The 23,378-nt window shown below is 41.4% G+C and overlaps 1 protein-coding gene across 1 annotated transcript in view; it reads right to left on the reverse strand.

Annotated features, from left to right (window-relative positions):
• LOC123981532 (potassium voltage-gated channel subfamily B member 2-like) overlaps positions 1-23,378 on the reverse strand; it is a gene marked incomplete at its 5' end in the record, with an annotated part of 82,021 nt that overhangs the window by 6,252 nt on the left and 52,391 nt on the right.

Genomic DNA, 23,378 nt, shown 5'->3' on the forward strand with positions numbered 1-23,378 from the left:
TTCTAAGGACAAAGGGAGGTAGCATGATAATGTGAAACGACAAGAGAAGGTACCAAATGAGTGATTAAATCTTTGAATAAATACAGCAGTACAGGACAGATCATTAAATGAGGAAAAAACTTAAAAAAGGGGAAATAACTAGGCCAGAGATCTATTTTGGAAATAGAGGAGTGTGTGTGTGTGTGTGTGATCCCATCTATAATAGATTAAAGGATCTTGGCTCCACCTGTTGGCAACAGTCTAAAACTCCCTCTATCTGTCTTAAAACATAATTTATTGGTTTCAGTAGTAACAAAAAAAGCAAATGCAAACGCATTTTTGAAAATGACTGTTTGTTCATGTGAAATCTGCAATGGAAATGTAAAGCTTTGATATTGTTTCCTGTGCCTTCTGCTCAGTAAGGGGATGGGTAAGAACATCCTGCATAATCCTGTGAGGTCAGCACAGCATGAGGCTGCGTTTCAACACCGGCGCTTTACCTTGACCAGGATTTATTGACCTCGACAGATTAAATCTGACCTCTGGCTGAGTTTATAAAATGAGAGTGTGTGAGTGTGTATGTTTCTGTGTGTAAGTTTATGTTTGACTGTGACATCATGTCATGTGATGAGTATGTGTGCCTTGCTGGTACAGCATGGCAACTGTTTCAAGGTTCTCTCATCATTTGTCCCTTTACTCTTCTTCAGTACCTCTTCATATTGAATCAAAGCCTCTGCCAGTGATATAACTCGTTACAATGCTGCAGGGATTTGTTGGTGTCCTTTTTCCACAGCTCAACTCCGCTCAGCCCACATAGGTGTCTCTGTCCTACACTCTACAGTACTGCGGCATAACCTCAACAATCAACTGAAACCCAGTGCATGGGAAAATTTTGCATTCTTTTGTGTGAAGTCTTCTGTGACCTGAGCAATATAAAACCTATTAAAATCTAATGAACCAAGATTGAAGCACCTCAGTCAAGAAAATAAGACACCCTGAATACTAATCACAAAGCACATTAAGTTCCAGAACATACTGATTTATTTTGCATAAATGTACACAGTGCAACTTCCCTAATTTAGCAACGTATTAGTGAATATCATGCAGGGTTGGAGGTCAAGGATTTTCCAGAAGTGTTCACAGGTCAAACATTTCTATTGTCTATCCATTAGCGTCAAGCTAGCACTGACACACTTGAAAAAAAAAGGCTAAAGGATAGTGATTCTGAAAAAGGAAATTCCTTCAAGGTGAGAAAGGCAGAGAAAAAAAGGGATGGAGACAGAAAGCAGAAGAGAGACGGGGGTGTCATGGCTCAGCAGAGGAAGTGTTGCAACTAAATGAGTGCTGGTGCTGATTAGGTTAAACCTATTAGCAGCTAAGTGAGGCAACCTGGGCCTGGCCTGGCAACGAGCTAAAAGACTGTGGAGTCACAGTAAGGACGCAGATTGCAGATTTCTATACCCCTGAACTTTTTGGCAAGCTCATTTTAGGCTCCCCCCCCGTGCAAAGCCACTCAATCAGAGGACCTTTGCTCGTGTTCCTGTTGCTGAAAACACTGGCACCAAGTCAGTTCTGAAGGTAGAAGAGTAGATTAGAGCATGAGATGATGATTTTGCTAAGTTTAGAGGCTTACTGACGTTCGCTTGCATAGCTGATTTTTCTGATACAGTACAAGTATAAATATGAACTATGAAAAAAGGTCGCTCATTCTTTAGAGGTCAACTATTCTTTATTTAGATTGAAATTCACTGCCTAAGAGGAGACCTCTAGGAGGTACTGTTCCACCCTTTGGAGCAAGTGAGCCCTTTAAAACTGCACTATGAACAGCTGAATGAATGGACTCGTGGGCATGCACACAAGCACTCTCACAGACAGAGAGAGAGAAAGTGATTAATGTTTTCACTGACCCACACCCATGCGATCTCACCTTCCTACACACCCATGCACTCCTTGCTCATGGACACCAGCGAATGGCATTTGAGCCTGAGGATGAACAATCCTGCGGTGGCTTGCATTAACCTACTGTAATTGAGTGGGAGTAGTTAAGAAGATCAATTACTTGGACTCAGTCTTCTTTTCCCCTGATTTGCATATGTGGTGGCATTAGGTATAGCATCAAGTGGTGGATTAAAAGGCGGAAACGAGCGCAGACAGGCCGCCGACCTGTGACCCGGTGGAGGAACGTGAACAGAAACAAGATAGTTCACTGAACTACACACACACACACACAAATATCTGGAGTTCAAAGAGGTAAAACAACAGGGATTAAAATGTCACAAGCATCCCGATCATTTTACTAAACTAATCAATGCTACCTGCCGACCAAGCTGTCTGAGATGATGAGCTAGAGAGCAACATTTTGATGATTGATGATTTGGCTGGAATATAATGAAAAAGTTCTTGCTTTTGCCCATTATAGCTAAAATGGAAATAAATTTTAAAGGCACTTGTGCTTGATTTCAAGACAAAACAGCTAAATTAAATGCCAAATTATTGAACAAATGGAAGCGGTAATAAGTCAGACATGATTTGTATATATTTAAAATGCAAATAAAGTTGAAGATGACACAGGTTTTACTGTATGTAAGCCCTTTCTCCCACCTTCCTCATTTCCTTCCCCCTGTCCCTGTGAAGGTTTTGACCTCAGGGTGACATAGCCAGGTCCTGGTCAGGCTAGTCACGAGACCTGATTGGCTTAGACAGGGAGGGTAATGTCTTCAGATGATTAGATGTGTGACGTGCTGTCCGTGGCTATTCTAGCCCTTTTACTGCTTAGCATGACTGTGCTAGAAAGAAAACTGCTTCACTTTGAGATTTATAATGAGATGAAAGACAGATGGAGAGAGAGAGAGAATTATTGAATGTCACGTGACTTTTATTTTTATACAGTACTCTGAGGATTTCCCCCAGATACTCCTGAGTACGTTATAAAACATATCATGAAAAAATAAATTGCTTGATGAATGTCCTCACCAAAAAAAGTCCCCCAGCTGGCTCAATTCCTCGAGGGACATCTTAAAATATAGTGCCAGCGACAGCGTTGGCAGCAGTTTAGGAGAATATTTCTTGTGCCACCAACACCCACACCCACCCTCGCAATTTTTATTCTACAGCTTATTTAAGGTAGTATTAGATCCTCTGGGAGACCCGAGCTGGAAGTGTGAAGTAGATCCAGAGGAGAAAACACGCAAGAGCCACTCAGTTAAGAGCTCTTTTGAGCCTCTCTTCTGAGCCTCTCTTAATTTCCATCTTCAGCCACCTGTCATCTCAACTACTACTCTTGAAATTGCAAGAATCGCCTTTCCCCATCCACTTTTAGTTCCCACGGGAGGCAGTCAATAGGCTCAATAACTACCTCTTCTCTAAATGTCCTGTCGCCAGTGACGGCCCCGTGGTCACACAGTTACACCCCACTTCACCTCCTCCCATCATTCCTCACTTTGAGGGAGGAAAGATGCTGTGGGGAAGAACCTGCGCCTCACCAGTGGCCCATCTGCCAGCTTGGGGGAGACTATCGATTGTGTACACATCACATTATGGACACTAAGCGAGGCCCAGCGAGCCCCTATTGATCTCCTTGCTCAGAGCTCTTATGGACCATGATCCACCTCTGAAGTCCCCACTGACCCTCCCTCCTTCAACTTATGTCATCAATTTGTGCTGGACAAATTGAGCCATTGCTCAGGTATGATAATTTTTTGCTGCGGAATCAATCCAGGCAATTATGGCTATGGTAATGTGGATTGATCCCAGAACTTGTGTGCTATTTCATCTTTTGAGACTGTTTCTCTTCCAGTGTGAAGACCCTGTCAAGGCAAGCGCGAGTGTTGGGTGTCACATGGGTACACAGCTTCATGCATGCATTACAACAAAGTATAATTTGTTAAATTAATGAATTACCGTACTTTTAGTTTACATTTAGAGGTGTGCAATGTCACTTTGGTAAACAAACCAATGGCTCCATATGCTGGAAATAGGTTAAGAAGGATCCAAATGGCAAGTTCTGTTAGCGAGCCATTATGAGCAATTAATGATGCCACTGAGCAAATGTGGCATTGTTAAGGAACCTGGCACACATACTTAAAGACAGATTTATAAGGCCTGGATAGTGAGGGACTGACTTGAATTCATGCACCCTTAGAGAGATTCAACATTAATCAACAAAAGAGGAGAGACATCGTCCCTCCCACGCTGTCTCCTTTTCTATGGCTATTTTCCAAAGACTTCACAGAGAGAGAAAAGCAGAGGGGGGAATGTGATATTTGGTGGCCACTGTTTTGTCCCACAGCTCCTCCAGGGTTCAGAGAGGTTTGGAGGAATGCCACAGTCATTACAATTTGGACAAACGGATTTAACTGAATTAGTTGAAATTGGCTCAATGTGTGTGCAATTGAAATATGTCCCAAGATATATTTTTTTACAACTTTGCATCAAAATCAGAAATGAGAAACCACTCCAGTGTCCATCTGGCTAACTATTTCTAGCAGCTCCAGTGGGAGTTCAGTGCATAATAATTAAGTGTATTATTTCAGAAAAAAATATTGAGCTGTTCATATATCTTTGACAGCTCTCAGTGGAGTCAATAATTTCAGTGGATACAATCCATTTGTCTTGGCATAAGGCAGCATCACCAAGCTGGGTCGCTTACAATTTAATTTGTCATCAGTCAGCAAGACTATATTATGTGCTTGGCAACCTTTGTGAGGAGTGTTGGCATGATGCGATTAAAGTCACAATTTGAGGGTTAATCTAAGTGAGGGGCCTTACAGTCAGTATGGGAGACAAACTTTGCATGCAACTGCAGTTTTTCTTTTTAATTTTTTTTGTAACACACAAAGCCTTCGTTATAAACATCCATAAGAGATACAAAACTCTCTCTCACCTCCATTTTATCCTTGCTGGAGGCATGCACCAGCAGGGGTCCTGTGGCTTTAGGCCCACATTATATGCTGAGGGTGTGCAGTTCTCTCAGCAGCACAAAAAATGGTTGAGCGGGCTGACAGCATTTCAGATGAACCTTAATCAATAACCAATTCTCATCAGCTTGCAGGCCAACCGCACCCTTTGCTTCGATAGTGCTTGAGTTCATATTTTGCCAGAAAATTACAGGAGAGAAAGAAGAACCAACAAATAAAAATAAATAAATAAACACTTAAAATACCCTTCTGCATTATTGAGGAATGTCCTTCCACCTCCCACACATTCTTCCACTACTGGTGGAGTGTATTCGCTTACTATGTTTCATTTGATCTCTTTACCAAACTTCACTGTGTCCCATGATTAGCATAATGAAATATCATACGTATAAAATTACCTATTATTGAACACATTGTACTGACAATTCCCCCGTCTGTGTTTGTTCAAATGACACATTGCCAGCGTCCCATTAAGCCTGTTGCTAATTCATTGTAACAATAACACTGAGAGAGAAATGTGCCAGAGCCTGAATCCCTCTGAGTTCTGAGAGTTGGCAAACAGCATAGAGAAGAATCTGACTTTTTTAATATGCTGCAGTCACATTGTGATGGTATGGAGGAGACAGTGAACCAGCTGTGTTTAGTAGAAGAATACTGGTAGAAAGTGCAGACTACCTACAGTACATCTTTGATACAAAACATGAGTTTTCCAAACTCTTGCCTAACAATATAGTAACATGGGACTAAACTAAATACGAACTGAAAAGCTCAGAAAAATCAATGCAGAGCACAGTTAATCCACCTTTGCAGAAAAAGCAAAGTTTGGCAGCCATCTTCAACCTCTTCTGTCCTCTTCCAGTGATGACAGAGCAGATTATTAAACACTGAATGTTTTTTTTTAAATTAACAATTGCACGCAGAAGTAAACAAAAGGCTTCTCATTTCACATTAACGACTGTCAGTTTTGTCAGCTGAAATGACAACTGTTGCTAGCAGATTTTATTAGCCAAAATTAGCAAGCTTACTAGCTGATGCTAACTCCGCAAGTTGGTTGAAAAATTTGTCTACAGATTTTTTATGTTTCCAGCTGGTTCGCTTTAAGATTTTTGTAACAGTAACATTTTTTCAAGAGGAAAGGTTTTGAGAGTGAGGACTTTTACTGAGCTGTTTAAATGTAATGGTCTCAGGTAACAAGTTTGGCAGGAGTTGCTGGAGTTGTCATCCCCAGACCAAATACAGAGCAGGACTGACCAGCTTACTTTACTCTAATTAACGTTACACTCTGCTAGTAGCATCTTCAGGCCCACACACTGGATGTCCAAATCTTAAAGTGGAGATTTAACCAATCTACTGCAATCCCAAAAATGTTATGCCATTGTTAGCCAATGATGCTAGGCGTTGAAAGTAATGCTAGGTACTGTAGGTGACAAGCTAGATAATTGGGCATTGTAACATTAGTGGCTTAGTTTCAGAAAATAAAAACACTGTTTTTCTTAGAACATCTTATATGCAAAAACTACAGTGGCTTTATGGTATACGTTTTTAATAAATGTAAAAAAAATACTGAAAATGTCCAGACGAATCCTATGATTTAATGATTTTTCCTCATCTAAGTTCATCAAGTTGATAAACTTTGTATTCACCTTTGAGTAAACAGCAGGGCTAATTATGTCAATCCAGCAATTCAGACAAGCGTAGCTTTTTAAGGCCACAGTGCAGTACAGCACATCAGCACTCAAGTTAAACTTGACATCAGAAGCTAGCAATGCCATTTCTGGACTCAACCTTGGGAAAAATTCTGCAACGCCTTCCATCCTTCTCAGTCAAGTGTATTGATGAATTTATTTAAAACTCCGATACGACCCTTGAGCCATCCGCTGACTGAAATAGATATAATGCTTGATCCATCCTGCTGTATATCCTGTAACATAGCCCTCTCCCTCTGATAAGAAATTTCTACACCCAGCATAGTCTTCAGGACAGATATGATTGCAGTTCAACAATACTTCATCAGTGTATTAAAAAAAGATTTCCCACATTGTGCTGATACTATTTCCGTCGACGACTCAGCAGTTTTGTAAGCGCTGGATGTAAAGGTGTTTCCTGCTGAGACCAAGCCTCCTGGGAAGGGCAGTGAGGAAAGTCATGCACACTGCGCCACAAAGCATTTGATGCAAAGAACAAACTGAGATGTAGGACAACGTCTTGATTCGTCTTAGTGAGATCAACACTTCCAACTCTTTTCGCTTCTGGCAAACTTCTAATCGCACCAATCTTTGTCGCTCTCTTTATCTGGGTCCTTTGTAATCTGTCCATCACTGTTGCCCTCTTAGCCACCTTGCAGCCAATCATTGCCTGTGACTTTCACAACACAAATGTCAGGAACAAAACAGGGAAAGAGAGAGAGCGAGAATATGCAGTTGCAGGCAAACCTAGCATTGCGGGGGAGAGCTGTTTCCTATTACACCTTCAAAATTAAAAATATCGGAAATATGGGAGCAAAATTAATTTATGAATAAAACTAATTCATAAGTCTAAAACCTGCAGTAATAAACAAAAGATACTTTTCCTAGTGGCAGAAAATCCAATAAAACAAATTAGTCTAGCAGTAAAATATGTAAGAACATGCCGTGAGCTATAAAACAGCCAGAGCAGAAGGTTTGCTTGTTTCTATGCCTTTGTCTTCTGTTAACATTACTTTGTTGCTGTGCAATTGCTTTGGCAATGTCTTACATAACAATAAATCTTTCTGATCGTGATCTAGATGTATATATTTACATTAGACACCAATTTAAACAATGTCCTTCCTCCATGTCCTTTCCCCGCCAGGAGAGATGATGGTGGAAAAATATGTGTGCATGTTATGTGTGCATGTGTTTCTGCATGCGTGTGTGCGCGGTCCTGGGGAGAACAAGCCTTCGGCCCTCATGGTGTGACAACATTATTAACCTACATGACATCCCCCCCTGAGAGGAAGAGAACAGCAGGCAGACCATAGATATAGCCAGTACCCTCCACAACACCCACACACACTGATGCACATGTACTTGCACATGAGGGCATAATATATAAAGTATAAGTGCAAATTACACATCTAAAGACATGCTCATTATACTACATCTGCATGTGCAAAAGATGAATCTTTTGGAACAAAAAGCCATAATACCAAAGGACAACAATGTAATTACAATAGATAACTTTCTTGTGATTTGAGTCATTTCCAGCTGAGCAGCTCTGTGTTCCCGCAGGGTTTTGTGCCTTCATGTGTGACAGAGAGCGTACGCCATAGAGAGCAGTCAACAGGGCTAAGTGTAATTACCGTTAAGTGTGCTAGCCCCTTCGTCTGAGTGGCGATCGCTGTGTTAATCACCCAGCCAAGGCCCCCGTAATCAACACTTCCTCCAGTCACAGAAGAAGGAAGGAGAAACAAACATGCAATGCGGACCCTGTAAAAGTTAATATTCATGATGCGCTGAGTGCTGCAAATAACTCGCTGGGCGCTTGGCTGCTCCAAAGCTCATCTGTGTATGCAGATAACAACCCAGGAAAGGATCTCTTACAAGCTCCCTGCTCCCCTCTACACCTGAGTCACCTGATAACATCATCCATCTGAGCTTGGAGGCTGAGGGAGGATGGGAAGGTGGGATAGTAATTGGTTAAGGGGCATATGTGTGTCCAAAAATTTATTCAGAATAAGGATTACTCTACTGTCACCTCTCCTTTTCCCTCACAGATAAGACCACACAGGTAAAACTCTTCTCTACACCCCCCCCCCCCCCCCCACACACACACACACACACACTAATACACATACTAATACACACAGCACAAATGCTTGTACAAATACCCCCACCTTCTCCTCTTGCTCTTTCACAATCCTTTTTCACTCTTTCCAAAACACACACTGTCACATTCAGCTGCACTCAGCAGGCTCCTATAGCTCTCGGCACTACACCCTCACATGAAAAAGAGAACCCCCCCCCTCTCCTACCCTCCCCTCGTACCTTTATTTGTTATCCTCAATGACTACGCGTCACCTTGCTGTCTGAGTCAAACTCTGTAACCATGGAGACGTCTCGCGGCACTACAAGTTGAGCAGAAAGCAGCATTGTGACTTCAACATAGTTTTTCTTGTGTGAGGCAGCGCCTTTACCATTCAGCTGAGTGATCCGCAGAAGCCCTTTGAGCAGCGGCACGACGGAGACAGATTTCAGGGTAAAGAGAGGTTACTTGGCATATTGGAATTCAAAGCAAAAAACAAAACAAAAAAACCCTGTCAGCCTCAACGAGTGCTGTCATGAATTCTAACAATACAGAATGACATTTGCAGTTTAAGGGAAACTTTTATCTAAAGTGGCTTACAATGCTACAAGTAGGAGCATTTTAGGAACCAGAAGAGTGAAGAGAACTGCAACACTTGGCTGTTTTACTCCACTGGTCACCCACTGAGCTGTAAATGACCTCTGATAGATTAGAGAGGTTACTGTTGAACAAAGAGTGCTTGTGCCCACAAGAGGGAGCTCATTCTCCCTCTCGGGCTGAATTTAACTAGTGAAAATGTCTTTTTGGGACTTTGTGATTTGACCCCCCCCCCCCCTTTTTTTTTTCTCCAAAGGATGAGTTGAGATAATCCCTTGGCTATTCCCTCTATCCTTCACGCAGAAAATGAAATACACACCCTTTCTTTCTCTCCCTGTCTCTCATTTGGGACCACAGCAAGACTAGTAGTCACTGAGGAGTCAGCTAATCCTAATCAAGTATAAAGAATAAAGCTCAACCCTGAACCCAGAATGGCACTCCTCTTCATTTATATTCCCCACGACATCAGCATCCAGCATTCAACCCCAACGCCATCGCTCCAAAATGTGGATTGTTTGACTATTAGCTTCAGACGTGCACATTGTGTCAATCTCAATTGTACCTCTCACAAAGTCTCTTTCAAGTTATGTGCTGGCAGTGCAAAACTCTCTGTCTGGCTTGGCTGATTTATTATTATTCAGCTTTACTTCCAAGGACAGACCTGTGCCTCCATCAGTGTCTGTCTTTGACACATCACTCACACAAATGGAAACGCAAAATCACAGACACACACACAGCTATACATACACCCTTTTCTCATTCCCTGATTTTTATACATTTATTTTTTTGAATATCTGTTTCTAGCCAGGGTGAATATGAACCACACTTTGTTTTCATGGTTTGCATTCCTTCTTCTAATGAGATTCACCCTGATGATGTTTGCATGAATATATTCATGAGTGACACAGGAGGAGAAACAAGAGGCACAAGAGCAGCCAAGTAAGTAAATGAGGAGTCAACAGCAAGACCAACTAACAAATAGCAAACCAAAGAGTAGAGAGAGAAACAAATTAAAAAATATATCCACTTTTAAATGAAACTGACATCCTGCTACATGTGAATTGAGATGTCAGCCTCTACATGACGGCGGATGCTACCCACCCCGCACCAAGTTGGTATTTCTCAGTCCTGTTTTATACCAATTTCAGTTTGGTCCTCTTCATCCCAATTACCAAACAACACCTTGACATGGCCGTCTGCTCCTGGGAAAAAGGGAGAAGCTTTGCGACCATGGTGTCAACAACATATTGACGCTTGTCTCCGTAACCATAGAAACTTGTGAATGGAATCCCCGCTTCTCACGTGTGAACGGCAGCCGTCATCACACGAAAAACTGTAAAATTGGAGGAGATACTGTGCTAAATCTATCTAAAACTCACTCACATACTTACTTACACAAACACATGTTACGGTTTTAATAAAAGCCATGGAGAAACTGAATGATTTTAGCCATTATTTTGGCTGGGGCAACCCCTCACGAAGACCAACACACGCTGCTCTATCTCGCGCAATGTGCCATGATGTTTACTTCAGTAATGACTCATGCTGGATCATACTCAGTGGCCGTCAGCAACAAAAGAACAGCCAACAGACCACAATAGAAATGTGACTTTGAGAAAAAAAAGGGGTATGAATGGCTGAGCAATTGAGCTGAGTGCTGCTTCATGGCAGAGGCAAGCAGGGAGCGCTGATAAGGGAGCTGTAATAACGGGCAGAATTTCACAGCCTTTGTTCCATGGCAAATGAGAGTGATGATCACCAAGCCTGGGAGCGGCACTGGGTGACTGTTTCCATGGCGGTAGAATGAGGTATGCCGGCGTGTGCGCGTGTGTGTACATCTGAGTGAGTGGTAGTATTGTGTGTAGGATGGGAGGCTGGGATATTATTGATAGGTTGCCTGTCCTTGAGAAGGCCAGATTTGGACGCCCCCACTCTTCACGGGAGATTTCCTTTAATTAATCCAAATCAGGACACACTTGCAATTCACACAGGCGTACACACACACACACACACACACACACACACACACACACACACACACACACACACACACACATACAGTAGGGAGGAAGGGGGTGAAAGTGTGGGACTGTGTGTACAAATTTAACAAACATTATTTTAAAAGTAGCATGATAAAATTAATAAATACGTTATATGAAGAGTCTATAGCCACTTTTGTGTCAGCTTGCAAAATGCTCACATTAACAATATTAACATGCAGGTAATATTTTACCAGGTTCACCATCTTAGTTTAGGGGACTTAGTACGCTAACATTTGCTAATTAACACTAAACACTAGAACTGAGGCTGATGGGAGTGTCATTCGTTTTGCAGGTTTTTGGTCTAAACCAAAGTGTTGGCAAATTAAAATGTTGACCTGATGATGGCAGTAGAAAAGCTAAAGGATTACCAAAGTTATGGCAATTCATCCTGCAGGGGAACATTATTGTCTAAATGTTCTAAATGTTCTAAAACTAAATTTCATGGCAACCCATCTAATAGTTCAATCAAAACCACACGTCAACCTCACAGTTGCGCTAGAAGAAAAGTCAGGGTACAGGTCAGTAGGACCAACCAGCATTGTCATCCCTATAGCCATATCGCTAGCATGGCTAAAAACAAAATATTAAAAAACAAATGTTTACAAATAAACACATTGTAGGCAGCAGTCTTAGTGTAAGCTGATTCACGCTTGACTTTGATTAAGTGATTTAGAATTCCCCATGTTTTGTTTGTGTGTCTGTGTCCATGGCTCGTATTGGCAAACATTTGAGCCTGATGTGAGTCAGTGGGGCCTTACGGCTTATGGCACAGTCAAATCAGGTAATCAGCACAGCTGCTTTGAAGCAGGTATAGGATTATCAAATCTGTGTGTATAAGACGATAAGTCCCCGCAACATTTCCGCAAACACCGCGAGTGTTTCCATGCAGGTGGGGGGAAGCAGCTGAAAATGAAAAGCTAGGTGTGCAATCAGATTATTTGGCTATTACCTCTCATGTGAGGGAAAGAGTGAGTAACTGCTTACAACCCTCTTTATATCCTTACTAAAGATAGACTTCAAATCCTATTACAATTATCCTGAATCATCCTCAGATTAAATGGTATGAATGCCCGTGCAGATTCAACACCCAAAACTGCAGGTCCCTGCATAAGGCAGAGGAGGAGAAGAAGGAGAGCCTTTGACGGACAGTGAATTCTCAAACCTGGGAACATTTTCTTTTTATAACATGGCTTACACTGCTGCGCAGTTATTACGGCCCACTGTAGGGGCTGATGGTGGGAGATGAGACAATTGGAGGGTTGGACATACATGAGCAGACACAGCAAGTAACAAAAAGTACAGCCGAGCATTTAGCTGATAATAATATAGTTCTCATGCTCTGCGGGTGATTCACTTGGAGATGCATGACTCGGAACACATGAAAAGTTCACATGTGGGGGCATGACATGGTTTAGTGAGAAGAGATGCTGCCCTTCACGCAGAGAGAGAGAGACCAGGTTTGCCATTTAAAGCCGACATGTTGGCAAGCATCTGCACTGCTGAATGTGCAAGACACCAAATCCCAACCACCTGTGGCTGACCGTGACCCTTGAACTCCCAGTGGAGGGAAGTACAGGCGGTATTAGCACTAATAGTATCTCTCGTGTCTCTTGCAGGCTGTGTAATATACCATCCCCGTCTACAAACGGAGTCTAAATTGAGCAGATGACGGCAGTAACATGCGCATCCATACTAACATTCTGAGAGCCAATTAATCAATTGGTCGATTGACAGAGAATCAACAACAATGTGGATAATCGATTAATCCTCAATTTTTCAAGTTTCAGCTTCTCAGATGTGAGGATTTACTGCTTTTTCAGGGTTTTAACATTGTAAACTAAATATGTTTGGATTTGCACCGTTGGTTGGACAAAACCAGAAACGTCTCACTATTTTCAGGGTGCAGGAGGGAAATGTGTGTTAGTAACACTAAATAAAACAGAAACAGAGAGTAAATAATAATAATTCCTCATGCGGCTGGGATGACAAAGTGCATGGGTGGTATATTGAGCTCATACCCAAATCCAATGAAGAGTGAACAAACAATTAAACCTTTACACACTGACATTCTTGGATGTGTAATCCTATTACTGAAAGAACGCCTGTGCTACATTAGTGGACTATTAAGTGGATCAGCAGCTTTGGCAGAGATTATATTAACTTAGGAAATCACCTTTGTTGTACAGTTCTGCAAGAGACTGAGGGGTACACACAGTAGAGACGATGGAGAGAGACAGAAAAGAGATGATGCTGCCGGTGGCTGATGTGGAGAAAATGAGAAGAACATTAGCTCTACTCCTGAGGCTGCCAGCCAGATCCTGAGAACCATATGTAATCAGTATGACCCTGGTTCTGATCCAAAATGGCTTTAAAGTATGTCACGTAAGGGTGACTGAAGATCATCAGGGTAACAGACATCTTTCTTTGCTGTAAAAATCTGTCTGAATTCTGCAAATTGGCTGTTCTCTCACGCTCTGTGTCACTGCTTTTAGTTGAGACATTTTGTTGATTAAAAGTTGTCCCCCAACAGTCTTGGTGGAAGAGATCTGCTAACATGCCTTTTCATATTTGAAAGGCCTGTGATGTCATGATAAGCAAGCGCAAATATCTTGTCACTGTCAGGTGATGATATATTTTGTTGATGTAAAATTGCACTGCCAGGGTTTTAAGTGTCTATTAATCATTTGTATTACATAGACTAATAAAAAGCGAACACTGCCAACTATCACATTTTTAAAAGCCTAATAATTCCAATGTACCACAGAGAGACTATAAACACTATAAAACAGGGTAATGTGGTATCTGAGTTAAATTATATCTTGATTAAGAAGGAGCCAGGAGCCTCTCTTGTTGTAAAAAAGATGTTCTCCAGTGACCTTTTCTTCCCTTTAAGATGTAAGCATCTTAACAGTCCATCTCAAACAGCCATATAAGTTATTCCCAATGTTAAGAAGTTAAGAAATGAGGTTGATGTATAAACTGTAGTAGTTGTAAGTCTGTGCTAAGCATTTGACTTTGGAGTTTTTGTTTTTAATTCTAATTCTCGTCATAAATCTGTGATGCCTTTATACGGTTTGGTTGTTTGTGATATAACAGCTAGACATATTTAAAAAAAACAACTAAATACATTCATTTTGTTATGAAGGAGGCGAGAGCACTGAGTTAGTCATTCTTTTAAAAAGGGGGAAATCTTTATGCTCTCATGAAAAGTTTAATGGTTAAGTTTAGTGAACTCTGGCATGTATAATTTATAACTGTGGTCTCAGTTCTTACTGAGCATGTGAAAAAACTTGAGAATTGTTAGTAAGAGTTTTCAAACTTGGCTGGCAGTAATTGGCCTGCTTTTTGAACTTTTATTTTTCACTTATTTGCCCCAGCTCTGCAAATCTGAGTGAGAAAACAGTTGGACAACAGTTCATACTATGATGCTGCTTTAGCTGCCTTAGCCGGAGAAACTCAAGGTCAAAATAATTGGCCTTGTCTTTTCTGGTGTCACTGATTCCTATTCTTTTTTCCACTGCTATGCTGCCTCAACTGTGTAGTAGCAGGTAAACAATTTATTATAGTTATCCCCGTAACAGCAGGGGAGCTCTTCCTCTTCATAATTTAAGCCAGGATACAAGAAAATAAGTCCCCTCTGTTTTACCCTGTTAGTGATGCACATCAAGCCAGCACCTCACAAAGTGATTCTTTGCTGAGCAAAACAAACATAACCACTCTCAACAACACTTAACACGATTGATATGCTTGGGGCAAGTCTTAGGAAGCAGCAGGCTTTCTCCTGCAGATACACACACACACACACACACACACACACACACACACACACACACACACACATACATAATGTACAATATAATAAGTGTAAACCTCTGCCCCCGGCTTACAAGGTTGAATACCTTCACATATTATTATGAGAAATAGCATAGCAAAAGAACTCCCAAATTACTCATTCATTATACTCTGACAGATATTGTTACAGGATATTTACTGTAGGATCTGATACTCTTTAAATCTGACTTTTATTGCACAATATGTAAAGTATGAGCTGAATACATCAACGGGATTGTCATTGTCCATATGACAATGGTACAAGTTAGTTTGCTATAGTGTTAGGGTATGCGTGTGTACTATAAACCTTCAGTAAATCACGCAGCTCTTATCGACTGGCCCATTAGCAAACCAGAACTGAGCAGCATTAGAAGCCTCATGCTTCCTGTGCTGACCGCCCCTCGCTGTTCTGCTTCACGCTCCAGCTCAAATACAAAATTTATGCTACCAGAATGGCCCACTGAGGTGCACCATACTCTTAGAAAATCCCACAATCAATGTCAAATATTGATTCTTTTTCATCAAGTCCAGTCACAAGCCTTCCCAGCGTGCAGCTTTTACTCTAAAAAGCCCATTTGAAATTTTCATCAGAATTAATGGGGATTGGTTGGTAGGGAAATGTGGTCGCATAAATTGGAGGTGGTGTGTGTTTGTAATAATGGATTTAGCACAGTGGTGTGAAAGCTCAGGTGTACTACAGGGATTACTGGCTGATTGAGTCAGATTTCTTTCCGTTTTAATCCCTCATGATAATAACCTTCTTGCAAAGCAAACAGATAACTTCTTTGTTTCTGTCAGTCTGCGTCTGCACCACCTTTTTCTCCGGTGTAGAAGAAACACCGGCTGGACTGTGACATGACACCAGTGTAACACAAATAACATTGACTGCACTTGTAGCATGTAAAGATGATATTCCTCTAGGGATCCTGCATGCCTGTGTGCTCGTGTATGTGTATGTGTATGTGTGTGTGTGTGTGCATGTCTTTGGTTTAAAAGCTTTCCTGTGCATCTGAATGATGATGTCATTGCTGGCATCAGTGGATCCTGCTTGACAAACAGGAACAGTGGATCCCATGGCTGTCAGCGCATGTGGCTAAATTAGGCTTGGGGACAGCAGACCACACTCTGATGTCACTAGGGGTCTAAAACATTTGCCACATGAACAACAGTGGCTTTAACCTTGGCACCCAGATTACATTGCATTCCATCACTGCATTCCCCTCAAGCTAACCCCTCTCTTTCTCTCTTATTCAACTCTCCTGCTACAATGTGAATGAGAAACCACACGTGTACTCTTCTTCTTCTCCTTCAATTTATTCTTCTCCCTGATTCACCCACACTGTCATTTTCCCCTTCTTTTCCCCCATGGTGGAACTGATTACTGAAACCCACAGAGACGTAGGACCCCACGCACAACATACATACAGATTTTACAACATACAGTATACAACACACATACAGTCCTGACAGTCAGAAAGAAGCACATATTGAGTGACTTTGTGAATACAGGACAACACAAATAATAGTAAGAAGACTGTGCTACCCTCATAAAATCCTGCATGCATCCATTTCAAATGTATGGTCAAAGCTGCATGGTAAAGGCAAAGTAACAGCTTGTCTAAACAGGAGGCCTTTCAGTCGAGTTTTTCAGATGTCTGTCTGACGCGAGTCTGATGGAACACATACGCTTTTATTTTAATCAATGCACCTGTCTACAGAGACAATGTAATGTTCCAGTCAAGCCAACATCAACATGTTTTTGTGAAGTAATCTGAATGAGAACAATGTGAAGCAACTGGACCAGAAAGCAAACAATTCTTCAACACCACACATTGTATGATTTTACCTCCTGACACCAACACCAACTGGCGCAGGCTGATCCAACTTGGTCTGTTCAGTCATAATACCCAAAGCAGAGCTTACATCTGCTTTATACAGTTATGCTTTAAATGTCATGTAACGAGTGCCTCCCCTCTTGATGCTTAGGGTTGCATCCTTCCCCTTTGCCTCTCCTCCTCCCGCCTTCCCTCTTAGCTCATCGCCTCAGCTCCTGCAACAGCAGAGTCTTCCAAGCCAAAAAACGCATCATCGCTTGTGGCTGACGATGAAGAGTCAACACAGCCTGACGCCGTCTTTGTTTTCTCTCTTGTCTCTGTTCAGGACAAGAAGAGAGACAAGTTGCTGAAGCCATCCTGTAGGAGGATCAAGAGTAATCCCGCCTGATAAACAAACTCTGTGTGGCACAGTCAAGTTTATTAACACGAACAAGGCAGATATTGATGATAGTAAGTGGCAGCACTCATATGCTGCATTGCGCCGGAGCATGTGGCTTCCCTGTGGGCTGCTGGGTAAACAAGCAATATTATTTTCTCTCATGTCTGTGTGATGACGTGTGAGGCTACGCTGGGGAATGAGGGAAGCCAGAGAACACAGAACATGTGGATGCCTCCGGGGTGAAGGGGGTTGCAGCATTTTAGGCACTTGAATGCCTATATACTGCATGCATGTGCAATAACACACAAATACGCACGCATACACGCAAAACACACTAACACCACAAACATGCTGAAACATTCATTTCTTCTGCTATATTCTTTCTAATTAGTTAAATTGCTCCTTTCCTTATTCCTTACAATGATCTTTAAGTGAACCCTTCGAACCTTTAGAGGATCAGAGACTGATTATCAGAGACAAATGACCAATTAAAATAGTATATATGACACAGATTGGCAACACATTCCTTACTAAATAATCAATCTCTGTCAAATTTTAATTTGATGCAACTTCCCTTCTCTTTGTATGTCTTTGTCATCATAAATTCAAAATATTGGAGGAAAGCGGCGCCAAGTACCTCAGGAATAACTGTTAAATCCTTTTATTCTCACACAATCAGACAGGTAAAAACACAACTAAATAAGATGTTAGAAATACTTTTATCCAGATTTTAATCAGGACAGAAAATCCATCTGTCCACTCCAGTGAACATTATGCACCAAAGGGTATATTCTGCCTGTGTAGATTGTGCCTTATTTTGTAAGACTTATTTAAAATCATGATATAATTTACACTTGAAAAGCTTTATGTGTTTTTGTACCACTTGCTCTTAGTAAATGTTTTAAACAGTTTTTGTTTTTACAGACCTAAATTGAGTTCCACTGAATCACTTTTTATGCTGAAAATAAAAAGTAAAAAATAAAGCATAAACATAAAAAATGATTACTTGGTGATTTAATAATTCATGCATGAAAGGCAGACATATAATGATGATCCTCTTGTAAGGAAATGTTACAAATACCCTTGACTGGCTTTAACTTTATTTGGAGCTGCCTGTTCTGGGTCAGCACTCTGGGCAGGTAGGCTATTTACAGGACTTTAAATATTCAAAGACTTTTCATGGGACCCAGAGGGAGGCTGTTGAGGGTGGATGTTGGATCAGGTGCATGTTGGAGGGACTAACACAGACTGATCATTAGTTGTTTGTTTACTGTAAAATTACAGTGGAGGTATATCTGAAGAGGACATGTCCCTTGCAACGTGTGAGCATATGCACAAGTTTGCATTTAATTTATTTTTTGAATGTGTGTATGTGAGTGTGTTAATGAGTGACAACTGATTTATGAATGAAGTATGAAAACAAGCCCTAGAGACACTAAGCCATCTTTAACCTCTTGAATGCTTCCATGAACAAGATGAGGGGGGAAGGAAATCCATAAAGGAGAGTGTCAAGAGAGTGAATCAGAGAAAGAGAAGAACACGTGTTTCACTGTCTGAGGAAATGAGTATAAATATCCCTCTTTCCTTTCATGACTAATGAGCTACACACACACACGCACGCACACACACACACACACACGCACACACACACACACTGACAAAAAAAGGCATTACTTTTAAAGCAAATTTCCTCAGTCTTTCATTTCAGAGTCATTTCCTTAGTAAATTCCAGGGAGTTCATCTACACAACAGGAAACAGGCGCCTCACATACACAAGTGTGTGTGTGTAGGTTGGGAGGAGTGGGGAGTCACATGTTACCACAAAATACTGCAGATGGGAGTACATGTGGGAGGACCACGGAATCTCCCCAAGAGTCTGCGCCGCATCCACTCCATATTTGGTGCTTCAGAGTACTGCTGTCAGTCAAGCCAAGTTTCAAGTACAGTGTGTACATCCAGTGGACCTTGGATAAAAAGCCTTTCCAAATAATTTCTAGTGTTTGTTTTACCCTGCTTGGACTGCCTGAAGGTTGGCATTTGCGGTATCAGCACTATTCAGATGTGCCAGATGTTGTCGCTCACAGAAATGTATAATAAAAAATACTTTCCAGGGACTGCCTAAACTTTCTGCAACTCCAGCTGGTGCTAGGTGCCTATGTGACAAATCCAACCCATTTGGCACCTAAAATACAACAAAGTCAGCTCAAACAAACCATAACAACCCTTGTGTGACATTAAACCTCAGCCCTCAGCTGTAAATAAGAGGCCAGTCCAAGCGTGCTGGCCCTCCTAAAAGAGCCACTGTCCTCCCAGCTGCTTAAAGTATGCTCCAGGCGTCCTGTAGCCTGGCTTATGATCCCTGACCAGAAACAAGCACAATCCCTCGTATCTACTTTATGATCTACACACTTTTACACACACTCATCTCTCTGTCTCTCACTGTTTTTCTCTTCAGAGCACATAGCCAGAGAGTAGGAGCACAAGTTAGTATCTGTATTTGTGCATGTGTGCGTATATGTGTGTGTACACTGCAGCTTCTCCTGCCTGCTGCTCTCTCCACTGATCTGCGGCAGCGTTGGTGGGGCCGCCTACACACCTTCCTCATCATCAGTCGCATCCTGACTCCTCTAAAGTAGTAAGTCCTGTGAGTGAGCCCATTACCGGTGCCAACATTTTGCCACTGTAAGCCTTCACTGTGGATGTTTGGGGGGTTGAGAGTAACTTGACATCAGGGGAACTGTTCCATTTTTAGACACTTGCATAGTCACAGGCCATTGCTGCTCCTTGAAATGAACTGAGTGAACTATGATTTCACATGGGGATACACCTATACAGACTGGAACTGAAACCTATATCAGGAAATGCAGACTGTTCTCACGCAATGGCAATGAAAAACATCCTGAGATGGTGAGCTCCTGTTGCTGGTGGGCATAAAAGCCTGTTAGATGGAAAACATAAAATGAAATTGGGAACCTATAGCAGCAGCAGAGGGAGGACAGATCCTGACATGGACATATCGCCTCTCCAGTGATGCATGGAGCACTAGGGCCCAGGAAACCTCCTCTTGACTTTCAACCCTCAATAATGACCAAAAGAAATCCCCTCTGGATGACCTTGCTTCTGTTACCCTCCCATCCTCTACTCCTCCTTCTCTTTCCTTTATGGAGGCCACCTTTAACCCCACAGTGAGAAGAGGATCTATTGTTTTCCTGCCTCTTCCCCCACACCTGTCACTATTTGTGCTCACAAAAAGGCCTCGGTGATGGGGAGATTGCTGCCTTTCATTTGCCTAGCCCACTGCACTGCTTACTGTGAAGCTGTAATTAGTGTCAAGAACAAATTTGTTGGTGCTAATAAGGCTGCAAGCTGTGGTGCTAGCAAGCGCAACACGGCGACACACAGAGCGGAGGGACCAGATGTAGCTACTTCTGGCTGATAATAATAGATAGGTATGTTGGGAAGCTAGAATTTGAGGTTTGTTTGAAGTGCCATGCGGCTTATAGCCCTGCTAGCTGCGTGGCTTTAAGGATGGCAATGCAAATGTCTGTTTGTTTAGCTTTTATCTAACACCATTATCAGGTCAACATTTTAATTTGCCTTAATTTAAATTATGACATTATAACATACCTGCAAAAGTAACATTCCCATCAGCCTCAGCTGACCTCATTTCAATTCAATGGGGCTTTATTGGGAAACAGATGTTATCCCATATTGCTACTTCCTCTGCATTGCACTTTTCATGTTGCCATTATTTGTCTTCTATTGTTATTGTAGCAGGTAGCATTTGTTTAATGTACATTTCTACTCATTAGAACTTTTTTCTTTGTTTAATGAAACAAGAAACATTTTTACATGTGTGACGGCACTGTTTAGTCATTGCATTTTATTCAACTTACTTACTACTTGCACTACTACTTGTTTTCTTCTTTTTAAAATATATTTTTTCGTTTCTCTTATTGTGTAAACCGTAGTACTGAATATTGTAAATGGAGAGAATGACAATAAATTCTACCTCTCATCTTGTAATTTGTGTCTCCAAAATTGTCCGTAGGTGTGGATGTGAGTGTGAGTGGTTTTTTGTCTATGTGTGGCCCTGCGATGGACTGGCGACCTGTCGAGGGTGTACCCCGCCTTTTGCCCAATGTAAGCTGGGATTGGCACCAGCCCCCCGTACGCAGGATAAGCGGTTGACAATGGATGGATGGATCTTGTAATTTGTGCTAATTAGCAAATGTTAGCATGCTGGCGTTCTAATATAAGTCGATGAACATGGTAAACATTATACCTGCTTAACATTAGCATGTTAGCATTGTCATTATGTACATGTTAACATGTAACATTAGCATTTAGCTTAAATCATTGATGTACCTGTTAGTACAGCCTCATTGGCTGTAGTCTTGTTATAGCAGCAAAACACCAAACCGGCCGCAGCCTGTACTAGTCACAATGGGTGACAAAGGTCATAAGATCATATCAAGCATGTGGTCAGAATTAAATCAGTGATGAAAGATGTGTCTTTCATTTGGATGTGTTAAAAACTGTATAATGTAACAAAACTATCTTGTGTGATGTATTGGATACCCAATAGAGATTTCACATAAAAAGCAAGTGAGAATAAAAAATCATAAAGATGCCATGAAATTAACTATGTATATGGCTGACTTACTTGATTTAAAATTACATTACAAGGAACGCCTTGATGAAAAGATTTATGTACAATCAGATTTTCTCTAATCCATATACTAATGATTCCCAATGAGAATGCAGTACACAGGCTGGCTGAAACCAGGCAATATTAATGGAAACCCTAACAGAATAATTTTCCGCAGTCTGGGGCAGAAAAACATAATTTTATTTCCTATAAGATATAATAGCCAAATCCATCATTTCCATTTGCAATGAGGAGAAAAATACAGGCTTAATCTATCTCTCTTTGGAGCTATAAACTCTCTACTCAAGACACTCTTTTCATGCCATGAAAGTAGATCTATGAATATTTCCATCAGAATACCAATGTCACACCTAGGCCATCTCACAGAGGCGTGTTATCAATGGGGTATTACTTCAGTGTATTCAGAAAGAGATAATCCATACACGGTGAGCCCTCAGCAGATATATGCCTTAGGAAAAGCCATTTCATACACCTATCTCAGTTTTATTGCCTGTGAAAGAATTAAAATCCTTTACTGTAAACGGAGGTATAAGCTCCTGTGTACTCGATTGAGCAAAAGCAACGTTTTTTCGTGTGGCTCACTTCACCTTGTTATTTGGGAGATGAACATACAGAATATATCAGCTGCGATGTGCAGAGTGATTTTTTAAACAAAACTCAGCTTATTGGTTGAAATAACTCAAGTAAATAAGAGGGTATTCATGTAATCCCTTATTGTCCTCAAACTATATGCTCACTGAATTTTAGGCTTGGTTGTCTATTCTTTTTGCCTCCCTTCATCCCACCCACATCTCCCTGTCCTCCTCCCCTCCATGTCCCTGTCAGCACTGTCCACCTGAAATAAAGTTAGCCTGTTTACTAGATAGTGGGGAGCGTGACAGTGCTGATTAAAGCTCTACTGAACAGTTTCTCAGGAACACAAATTGAGCCGCCGATTGCAGCCAGACCCCCTGCCTAGGAAAGAGGGGGTTCCTAAAAATATGAGCGACTACTCTTGTTCGTTAAATTACACCACAAATTGGAAAATAACGAAGCGCGTTGTGGTTAATCTTCTGGTATTCATCATTACTTGTACTATTTTAGTTTCCTCTCTCTGATTAAAGTTTGAGCTGATCTCTGCTATGTGAGGAAATGGACTCCACTTCTTTGAGTGCTATGCAGTTAATTGGAGGGATGAGTGTGCCTCAGTATCTCTTGATTGCAGAGGAGGAAGAAAGGAAAGGCCCTTTTCCTTTTTATTTGCCGCAGGTACTGTAAACATTTTTTTTAGTTTAACCTAACCCTCACACTGCACTCTCTCTCTCTTCACCTACTGTCAGCCATGATATGAGCTTCCTATGTTACCACGAAACAAACCACATGATT

This window comes from Micropterus dolomieu, linkage group LG01 (assembly GCF_021292245.1).
Source record: "Micropterus dolomieu isolate WLL.071019.BEF.003 ecotype Adirondacks linkage group LG01, ASM2129224v1, whole genome shotgun sequence".
Lineage (NCBI taxonomy): Eukaryota > Metazoa > Chordata > Actinopteri > Centrarchiformes > Centrarchidae > Micropterus > Micropterus dolomieu.